This window comes from Mus musculus, chromosome 5 (genome assembly GCF_000001635.26).
Source record: "Mus musculus strain C57BL/6J chromosome 5, GRCm38.p6 C57BL/6J".
NCBI classification, from domain to species: Eukaryota; Metazoa; Chordata; class Mammalia; order Rodentia; family Muridae; genus Mus; species Mus musculus.
This window is the reverse complement of record NC_000071.6, coordinates 146,353,188-146,363,067: the sequence shown is the minus strand read 5'-3', so window position 1 is coordinate 146,363,067 and position 9,880 is coordinate 146,353,188. Positions and strand designations below refer to the sequence as shown.

Genomic DNA, 9,880 nt, shown 5'->3' with positions numbered 1-9,880 from the left:
TAAACCTCTGCACTTCTTGTTTGAAACGCCCTCACAGACATCCTCAGACTAATATTCAGACAAATGCCTGAACTTGCCGTAGTGCAGCAAGGGACACACGTCAGCCCCACGGAGCTGGGAGCTCTTCCACCTGGCCTTGACGAGTGATGGATGAGTGATGGATGCATTCTCCAGACCCTTGCTGCCGTCCTTGGTGTTCATTCATTTTGCACGAGCTGGTTGCTGCCCCAGCTTGGACAGCCCCATGCATCTACCTTGCATTCCGGGGACTCACTGTTTATGCCTAGTGGTTTCTGCTGCAGCCTCCTAGGAAGATGTTAGCCTGACTAGGCTACTGCTTCCAATATGTCTGTCCTAAGTTATGAGTGCTCTGAGAACACAAACAGCCCTGTGCTAAACTGTGATCCATCTTTCCACCCACGGATTGTTTCCACCAATGGGCAGTGGCGGCACACCTTTAATTCCAGCACTCAGAAGGCAGACGCAGGCAGATCTCTGTGAGTTCAAGGCCATCCTGGTCTACAGAGTGAATTTCAGGACAGCCAGGGCTACACAGAGAAATCCTGTCTCAAAAAAAAAAAAAAAATCAAAAGAAAACTAATGTTTCTACCTTCCTACATTTTACTCCAGTCTTGGGAGCTACATGAGCCCAGACTCTGTGTTGGCTTAGGAATTCACATCTTACATTGTCTGCTCCAACGACTGATCCTTCAGACATCCAGAAGGCTTCAGACATCCAGAAGGCTTCAGATATCCAGAAGGATTCAGACATTCAGAAGGCTTCAGACATCTAGAAGGCTTCAGACATCCAGAAGGCTTCAGACATCCAGAAGGCTTCAGACATCCAGAAGGCTTCAGACATCCAGAAGGCTTCAGATATCCAGAAGGCTTCTCTTTGCAGAGTGCTCAGGCTCAACCTCCAGAAGGAAGAAATGCAGATAATCTCTGGTCTCACATACACATGGATCCACCCTCAAATATATGTGTGTAAGTATATCCAGGTGTATTTGAAAGAGCTCCTTCCACATGTGAATCTATCACTTGAGTACACACACAAAAAACATTCTCAAATAATCATAACTGCACCTAGATGACAATTTTTTAGTATTTGTTCCTTTTAGAATTTAACTTTTGTTATGGTCAAATATCACTTATTAGCATATATATAAACTATAGTTTATAATGAGTTCTGGGTATGATATAGTCTTTTAATGTATTTAGTGGGTAAAGTATTTTTAGATATTTTTAAATTAATTATTTATTTTTATGTTTTTATTAAAGAGGACCAGCCTCTTCTTTTAAAAAAAAAATTTAGTTAGTTAGTTAGTTAGTTAGTTAATTTATGTATGTGTATACACTGTCACTGTCTTCAGACACACCAGAAGAGGGTATTGGATCCCATTACAGATGGTTGTGAGCCACCATATGGATGCTGGGAATTGCACCCACATCTTATGGAAGAGCCAGTCCTCCTAACTGCTGAGCCATCTCTCCAGCCCCATCTCCTTAGATCTTTAACCTGACCATTTTAAAAGAAAATTGTCAATCAGGTTGGAGTGAAAAGATGTCAGGAGCTCAGGTATTTTTTAATGTGATTTTGTAAGATACACAGTAGGGGTTATGTTGTGGATGATAAGAAATGATGTTTCAAATCTTGATAATTAGCTGTGATTGACAGAAAGATGTAGGAGGCATGCTTAGCTTAAATATCTTCACATATGCTGCATGAACTCCGTCTTTTTAAAAACAACACTCGGGCCAGCAAGATGGCTCAGGGGATTTAGCCACTTGATGTCAAAATTAACTACTTGAGTTTGACACTTAGAACCCAAACGGTGGAAGGAGAAAACCCACTACCTCAACTTTTCCTCTGACTGCCATATGCATATAGCAGTGTCTACATTACACTCAATAAATAAATAAATACACGTATGTCTTAAATAATTAAGATGAAAATGAAACTCTTGCTTATATTACCATTTGTACAGTAATTTTCTGTCCTCTGATTTGAACATATGTGAAGTAATGCCTTCTTATGAATAAACGGAAGGCATGAATGAAAATTGCTACAAACAACGAGATTTACGTGGCTTCATAGAGAGCTCGTTAAATTAATCTTGGTTCTTGGGTGACATTTGGAAAGTCAATCCCAAGAGCATATGCCATATAGAAGGATCTGTGATTCATATTTGAAAACTGTTATTCAAAAGTATAAGCACACATTACTTACTTGGATAAAAGTGAGGAGTTTTTCAGGAGTATGGTAGTAGAGACATTTGAGCAAATCTGCCCACACGTTCAAGTTAGCGCTGGCTTGGTCTGTTTAATAATCCTCACACTCAGCAGTGGGAGAGAGGATGCTTAATTACTTTAAAGACCCAGGGAATAGCAGTAAGATCTTTATTAACACAGGCATTTCTGCCTTTCCATGTTCTTTGATAAGCTCATTATTGCCTTACGGGCGAGCATCCTTTTCAGGACCGCGGACAGCTCCACGTCGGCAGGTGTGTTTTTCCTGTCCTAATTCTTCTGCTTGCAGAATTTTACAACGGATCCGACCTGAAAGATTAACTCTTTTCATCTCCACTTGGTAGAACTGTTGGTGTACACAGACACATGCTGACAATATTAAAACACCACTTCTGTACAGTCAGTCCCAGAAAAGGATTACTTAAAGTGACTGGGTTTTTATCACCCTGTTGTTGCTGCTCCGTGATGGCACACACCTCTAATCTCAGAACTCCAGAGGCAGAGGTAGGTGGGTCTCCTGGTCTATAGACCGAGTTTCAGGAGAGACAGGGCTACAAAGAGAAAGACAGAGACAGAGAGACAAAGAGGCAGAGAGAGAAATAAATTAAAAATTCACTCTATTGCTTAGTATCTGTGTTATATAGCTATAGCATCCTGCTCTGTAAAATGATTATAAATGTGTCTTCTAGGCAGTCATAAACTTGTTGATAAGGCAGATGAAGTGTATATTTCAACTTGAAGATAAATAAGCAATCCATAGTGTAGTCTCCCCTCCCCCAGCCTGAAACCTGCTTGCTCAGGGGTGGAGCTTCCTGCTCATTAGTTCTGCCACGCCCACTGCTAGACCGTGCCGCTTTGCTGTTGGTGCCACCACATTCTCACCTTTCTACTGGACCCCGATTATTTGGCGGGAATCGGGTCCCCTCCCCCTTCCTTCATAACTAGTGTCACAACAGTAAAATTTGAGCTTTGATCAGAATGAATTTGTCTTAGCTCCGTTTCTTCTTTCGCCCCGTCTAGATTCCTCTCTTACAGCTCGAGTAGCCTTCTCATTGCGAGCTGCTGGCAGCTGCAACACCATAGGGCTTGGATTGTCGAGGTGGCTCAGAGATAAGGTCTTTGGCTAATCTTGCAGAGGACCTAGGTTCAGTTCCCAGCACCCACACAGTAGCTCGCAACCATCTGAAATTCTAGTTCTAAGGCATCTGATGCCCTCTTTTGGTTCCACAGAGACTAGGCTTACACATGATACGCACACATGCAACGCAGGCAAAACACATAGAGTAAAATAAATAAATCCCTTTTAAGAAAACCAGAGTTCTGTAGATGACAGCAATTGGGCTTGTGTCTGATCTGCAAGCACCTTGCAGAGGCAGCTACAAAGAAGCTGATGATGATCCCCACATGAGTGGGCTGTGACTCGCATGAGCTCAGGTCCTAACAACGACATCTCACATACATACCCTTTAAGGAAGAGTAACAAAGACAGTGTGCATGCCCTTTGATCCCCTCCCAGATCGTGCAATTTAAGTATTAACAAAACCATTCTTATGCAGCTGGATCATTTGAACCAGGATTTGGCAACCTTAGCAAACTAAAGCATGTATTCAATTTTTAGCCTTCTAGACCCTTTGTGTCAGTTTCTCCCTTTCTGTACCCATCTCCCGTCCTCAGATAGTATTGATATCACAGGTATCCATTCTCCTCCATTTTGTTTAGGATGTTGTGTGCCAACATGAAAAGGCAGGCACTTACCCGGGGAAGGCAGGCATGAAGCGAACAATTGTCACAAAGTGGTAGTGTTAGTTAGTTAGTGTTATGACCACTTTCCTGCTTAGAGAAGGGAAAAGAACATCTCTAAGACTGAAGGACTCATGCAAAGTAGAAGCAAAGATCAACAGCAGAGATCTTGAACCAGACATGGTGACACACAGGCTTAATCAGGAGCCATAGACGGGTGAATTTATGTGAGTTCAAGGCAAGCTTGGTCTGCATTGCAAAGCCCAAGCCAGACAGCGAGTTGTGGTAAGACCCTAGCTCAAAAAAAAAAAAAAAAAAGCCTTTACCATCATAATTTCCAATTCAGGTTACCCCTGAACTAAATGCAGAATGGCCAAACCAGCCCTTCGTGAAATTAAATGTTAGAATTTTCTTAGTGCTTAGTTATTCATGTTTGGTTCATGTATCAGTGTTCTCTAGAGGAACAGAACTTATACAATGAATATGTGTGTTTCTGTGTATGTGTGTGTGAGAGAGAGGGGGGGGAGGGAGAGGGAGAGGGGGAGGGAGAGGGAGGGAGAGAGAGAGATAGAGAGAGAGAGATTAGAATAACTTACAGGCTGTGGCTGTGGTCCAGCTAATCCAACAATGGCTGCCTATGAATGGAAGGTTCAAAAATCCAGGAGTTGTTCAGTCCACAAGGTTGGATATCTCAGCTGGTCTCCATATACACTGCAATCTTAAAGAATTAGGCTCTAATGCCAGTGAAGGGATGGACTTGTTAATGAACTGAGAGCAAGCAGGCAAAGATCCAAAGCTTCCTTCTTCCATGTCCTTATATAGACTTCCAGCAGCAGGTGTGCTTAGAGATGATTAGAGAAGAGGGGATTCTTCCTGTTGCAGGATATTTGACCACACTCTGAACCCCAATGTTGTGCTATACTTACTAGAAAAACCTACTTCTAGTTGTGGTGTGGCTCAGCCTTACTTAGTACACACCTTTTATCACTCTGGCTGGAGTACAGTCATAACCTTAGTACTCACCTGTAATCCCAAACAATGAAGGTAAAGTTAGCTTGTAGAAGGAAGCAGCCATGTTTAAAAGTGATGTCTAGTTGAGTGGCAGACAAAGTGACGAATCAGAGAAAGATTGATAGACTAGGATACTCCCAACTCTTATGAGAAGAGAGAGGAAAAGGCTACTTAAGAGTGAGCACACAGAGGGAGGAGACAGTTTGACTGGGAGAGTTTTGCAGAGACAGGTTGAAAAGAGAAAACAAGCTAGATGCCAGTAAAGACAGAATGAGCCAGAGAATGAGAAGGAGCCAGAGGATTAGGTTAGTCTGAGACCAAGTGGAGTAAAACAAACAAACAAACACCCCCCAAAAACAAACAAACAAACAAACAAACAAACAAACAAACTAAGACAGAGGCCAATAGAGAAGCCAAAGCCAGTCAGCTTGGAGAGGAGCTTGAGCCAGAGCAGCTGAGTTGACCAGCCAGCCAGAGATCAGAAAGAACAAGAAAGGCTGAGCTTATTCAGCAGTAAGTCTCAGAGGCTGAAAACACTCTAGGCCTAGGTAAGACTGTATGGAGGCCAGAAGCTTCCAGGGCTAGGCCTAGGTTAGCAGACCGGAGTTGACAAACACTTTGTGCAAGTAAGAGTTACTTTTACATTTTTGCACCTCAAAAGATCTGGGTTAAAGGTTTGTCTTCCCACCTCAAAGAACTGGATTAAAAGTGGGTCTTCCCACTTCAAGTTAAGCAAAAATCTATCACAGACGTGCCCCTCCAATTCTAAGGTTTTAGTTCATTCCAGATATAGTCAAGTTGACAACCAAGAATAACCATCATGGTCCATAAGGGATGGACACATCAAAATTGTTCTTTAAAAATTAATCAACATAGAGAAAATCTTCTAGGAGGGAAATAAAATATACAGCCTAAAACTCTACACAATCATATACTAGAATGCACAAAAAGTTTAAAATGTGGAGTGTTTTGGTTTGGCTTGGTTTTGAGGTTTGAACTGTAAAGAGTGAAGAAAGCTTGTGGAGCAGCAAGTGGGCAAGCAGGTATGCGTGGACGCAGGCAAGCAAGAATGTGGGCAAGCGGGAATTCTGGCAAGCAGGGATATGGGGATGCAGGGATGTGGGCAAGAGGGGATGTGGGCAAGGGGAAATGTGGGCAAATGGGGATGTAGGGATGTGGGGAAGCGGGGATGCAAGCAAGTGGGCAGGCAGGGATGCAGGGATATGAGCAAGAGGGGATACAGGGATGCCTGTGTTTGCTCTGTCTGCTCTGGGCTGTGGGTGTGATGCTTTCAATCCCCACAAAACTGAAATGTAACCTGGAACTGTAAGATGAAGGAACCCGTTCTATTTGTCAGCACATTTTTATCACAACAGCAGAAAATAAACTGGAACACAAAGCCTCCCATATATTAGCAGAGGGAAGAATATCCCACTCGACTCCAGATGGGGTTTTCAAACTAAACATCAACAAAGAAAACACACCGGTGAACAGAGTATCCAACATACACAGAATACACCTTTTCAGCAACCTGTAGAACCTTCTCTAAAATAGATGACCCTATTGGCCACAAATCAAGTCTCGCCAAATGCAAAAGGATCAAAGCAAGTCCATATAACTTATCAGACCGTAGTGAAATGAAACTAAAAATCATAGGATAAACTACAAACGATATAGAGAGGCTTTGCTTGAAGACTGAACAATACACTCGGGAGTAACCCGAATCATTAAGGGAATAAGGGAGGACACTGAAAATGTTCCTAAAACTGAAGGAAAAAATGGAAATATAACTTTACAGACCCTTTGGGATATAGTTAAAGCAATTCTAAGCAAACCGGTTTATAAATTTGAGTGCTCACTTAAGAAAGAAAGAAAGAAAGAAAGAAAGAAAGAAAGAAAGAAAGAAAGAAAGAAAGAAGGAAGGAAAGAGGGAGGGAGGGAGGGAGGGAGGGAGGGAGGGAGGGAGGGAGGGAGAGAGAGAGAGAGAGAGAGAACAGGGCTGGAGCAATGGCTCAGTGGTTAAGAGCACCGACTGCTCTTCCAGAGGTCCCAAGTTCAATTCCAGCAACCACATGGTGGCTCACAACCATCTGTAATGGGGTCTGATGCCCTCTTCTGTTGTGTCTGAAGACAGCTATAGTGTACTCACATACAAAAGATAAGTAAATAAATCTTTAAAAACAAAAAGGAAAACAGAATTAACTTAAAGAGCCTCGTGATATAACTCATGTCTGAGAGAAACAAGAACAATCCAAATCCTAAACAGTAGATGCAGGAAATATTAAATATCATGACAGAAATTAATGAAGTTGAGACCAAAGCAAAAAGTACACAGAATAAATCAAACAATTGGACAAGGATAAAAATAACCAAGTTGGACAAACACGTCTCTAATTAGCTAACAGAAAAAGAGAGAAGACCTAAATTAATAAAACTGAAGACGAAAATGAAGAGTTATCAGAGGTTCCACTGGAGCCCAGTCACTGGGGAATCCTTTGAAAACATTCTTTTAAAAAGTAGAAGACTCCAGGGAAAATGAACATGAATGCTATTAGTTTCATTTTGGGGATGCAGATTTGGTTTGATCTATGTAAATCAAGACAGGTAATAGAGTGCTTGGGTAGAAATCACACAACTATATCAATGGATGCAGAAAAGGACTTTGACATAATTCAGCATTTCTTCATGATAAAAGACCCAAGGGAACCAAGAACAAACAACTCAACACAATAAAAGCCATACAGGGCAACCTTACAGTTAGCATGATGCTGAGTGGGAAAAACTAAACACACGGGCTCGGAAAGAGAGCAGGCACTCTTCCTCCCCTCTTACTCAAGACAGTACTTGAAGTCAGCCAAGGCAATAAGACAAGAGGAGATAAAAGCGAGCCAGATAGAAAAAGGAAAAGTCGAATTTGCCCTTTTTGCCGATGACATGACCCTGTACCTAAAAGACTCTGAGTACTCTAAAGTCCCTATCAGAACACCCATAGACCCCATCAGCTCGTTCATCAAATTATCAGTTAGAATAATTAAAGGAATCTTTAACCTAAGATGCATAATTAGACTGTGAATTAAGGAAAAAGACTTGAAACTAGGCTGAGGTCATTTGCTCCGAATCTGTACTCTTCCAATTCCCCACAGTCTTGAAGTTCTACTCCACTGGTCAGTCCATGCACACTCTTTAACGCTGGTAGTGTTTGTTTGTTTGTTTCTGGAAAGTTCAGTTCACATGTCTTTAATTGGCATATTAGAAACTGGTAGTCCCATCCTACTGAGGTTGCCCAATAGACATCTTTTGTCCTAAAAGCCCAAATCTCACTTCTCTAAGGTTCATACATTCCTGATATGCACAAAAAAGTCATTATGTCATAACAGAAAAAAATGCATGTTTTCTTCTGAAATGGCATTCCTTAATGAGATATGATGACTCTCCTTTGTGGGTAGGAGGCAGCACTTTAACGGGTCTAATGGCCCTTCTTTCCTTTGTCCTCATTTTCTGTTTGAGTGTTTCCAGAGACAGGATCTCATGCAGTTATCCAGGGCAACCTCAAACTCATGATAAAGTCCAGACTATCCCCCTGACTCAGCCTCACAAGTGCTGAGGTTACAGGTTTGAGCTACCATGCTCTCTCTCCTTACAGAGATCCTTTTCTACCAATAGTGAGCTTTGTCTGAGCATCAGTGGGATGTGCAAAAGGAATGAATAGCCGGGGTGTATTCACTTACATTACCATGTTATCTGTTCTACCCCAGGGCTACCCAAGAAGGAAGGAGTCCTGGCATCAGGAGTCTGGAAGCTCCCAAATGCAGCTCTGGTCAACATGAGTACAACATCTATTTCATTTGCTTGAAATCTGGCAGGAACTATGTCAGCGCCATCCAGGGCTTCCCCAAACTGGTTCGGCCTCCTGGGAAGGGAAGAGTGTATCTCTTCATTGAGTCAGGGGATCAGGATAGAAGGGGATGATCTAGAAGGCAGAAAGGTTGATCCAGGATTATTCTAAACTTACTGCATGGAAGTAACTCAGAAACCACAGATTGCAGAATCTGTGCCTCAAGAACGGACTGACGCTGCATGCTTACTGATCGCGGCAGGCAACCCAGACCAAACTAGAGGGAAGTGTCCAGATTTCCAGCATCAGAGATTCCAAGAGTTTTGTTCCTCTGGGCCCTTCCCATGGGGTTGAATGATGGCGTGATAAGCAGTACTGTTACCAGTCCCTCACCTTGTCTGTCAGTCTCCCGGTGCCATTGATTCATTGAGTATGCCTATTTGAGAGAGGAAAGAAAAAAAAATCAAAGCATAGAAAGTGCAATTTCTCATGCTCCCACACCAGTGAAGTTGGGGTTCAAATTATTTGAAATGAAAAATTCCATAACCTGTGTTCCCTCCTGGCTGAAGTTTTCATATTAAAATAAACCAAGAAAAATCAATATGAGGGAAGGAAGTGACCTTTAACGACTGTCTAGTCATAAAGTGGAATCGTATATTTAGCCTGTCAAGAGAAGGACTTTCAAAGTAAGGCCATGCATTTCACAATCTTTGTTTATACTTTATTATTTGACAAGTTCAAGGTTGCCTGGAAACAACCAGCAGGCAAAAAAAAAAAAAAAAAAAGAAAGAAAAGAAAAAAGAAAAAGAAAAACCAATATCACATCTTTTTAAAAATATATACATACTTTTAGTTGAATGTATTACTTGGATAGGAATTCTGGGGTCAAAATTCTAACTTTCTATGATCCTCAGAATGTTAGCTTCTTTTTGCACTGACCAAATGCATTTGAAATGACTTTGTAGGTAGCTGGAGAGATGATCCAGCAGCTACTCTTCCTGGAGATCTGGGTTCCATTCCCAACACCCACATGGTGTTCACAAC

At 41.9% G+C, this 9,880-nt stretch overlaps 1 long non-coding RNA gene across 2 annotated transcripts; it reads right to left on the bottom strand.

Annotated features, from left to right (window-relative positions):
* Positions 1–568: 568 nt before the first annotated feature.
* Positions 569–9,535, bottom strand: Gm38747. Of its 2 annotated transcripts, none has more exons than XR_868696.1 (4): positions 8,730–9,535; positions 4,587–4,724; positions 2,231–2,801; positions 569–917 (listed from the first exon to the last, which is right to left on the bottom strand). It is a non-coding gene; the product is annotated as a predicted gene, 38747 (long non-coding RNA). The 2 variants fall into 2 exon arrangements; XR_868697.1 differs by having other exon boundaries at positions 4,587–4,708.
* Positions 9,536–9,880: the final 345 nt, after the last annotated feature.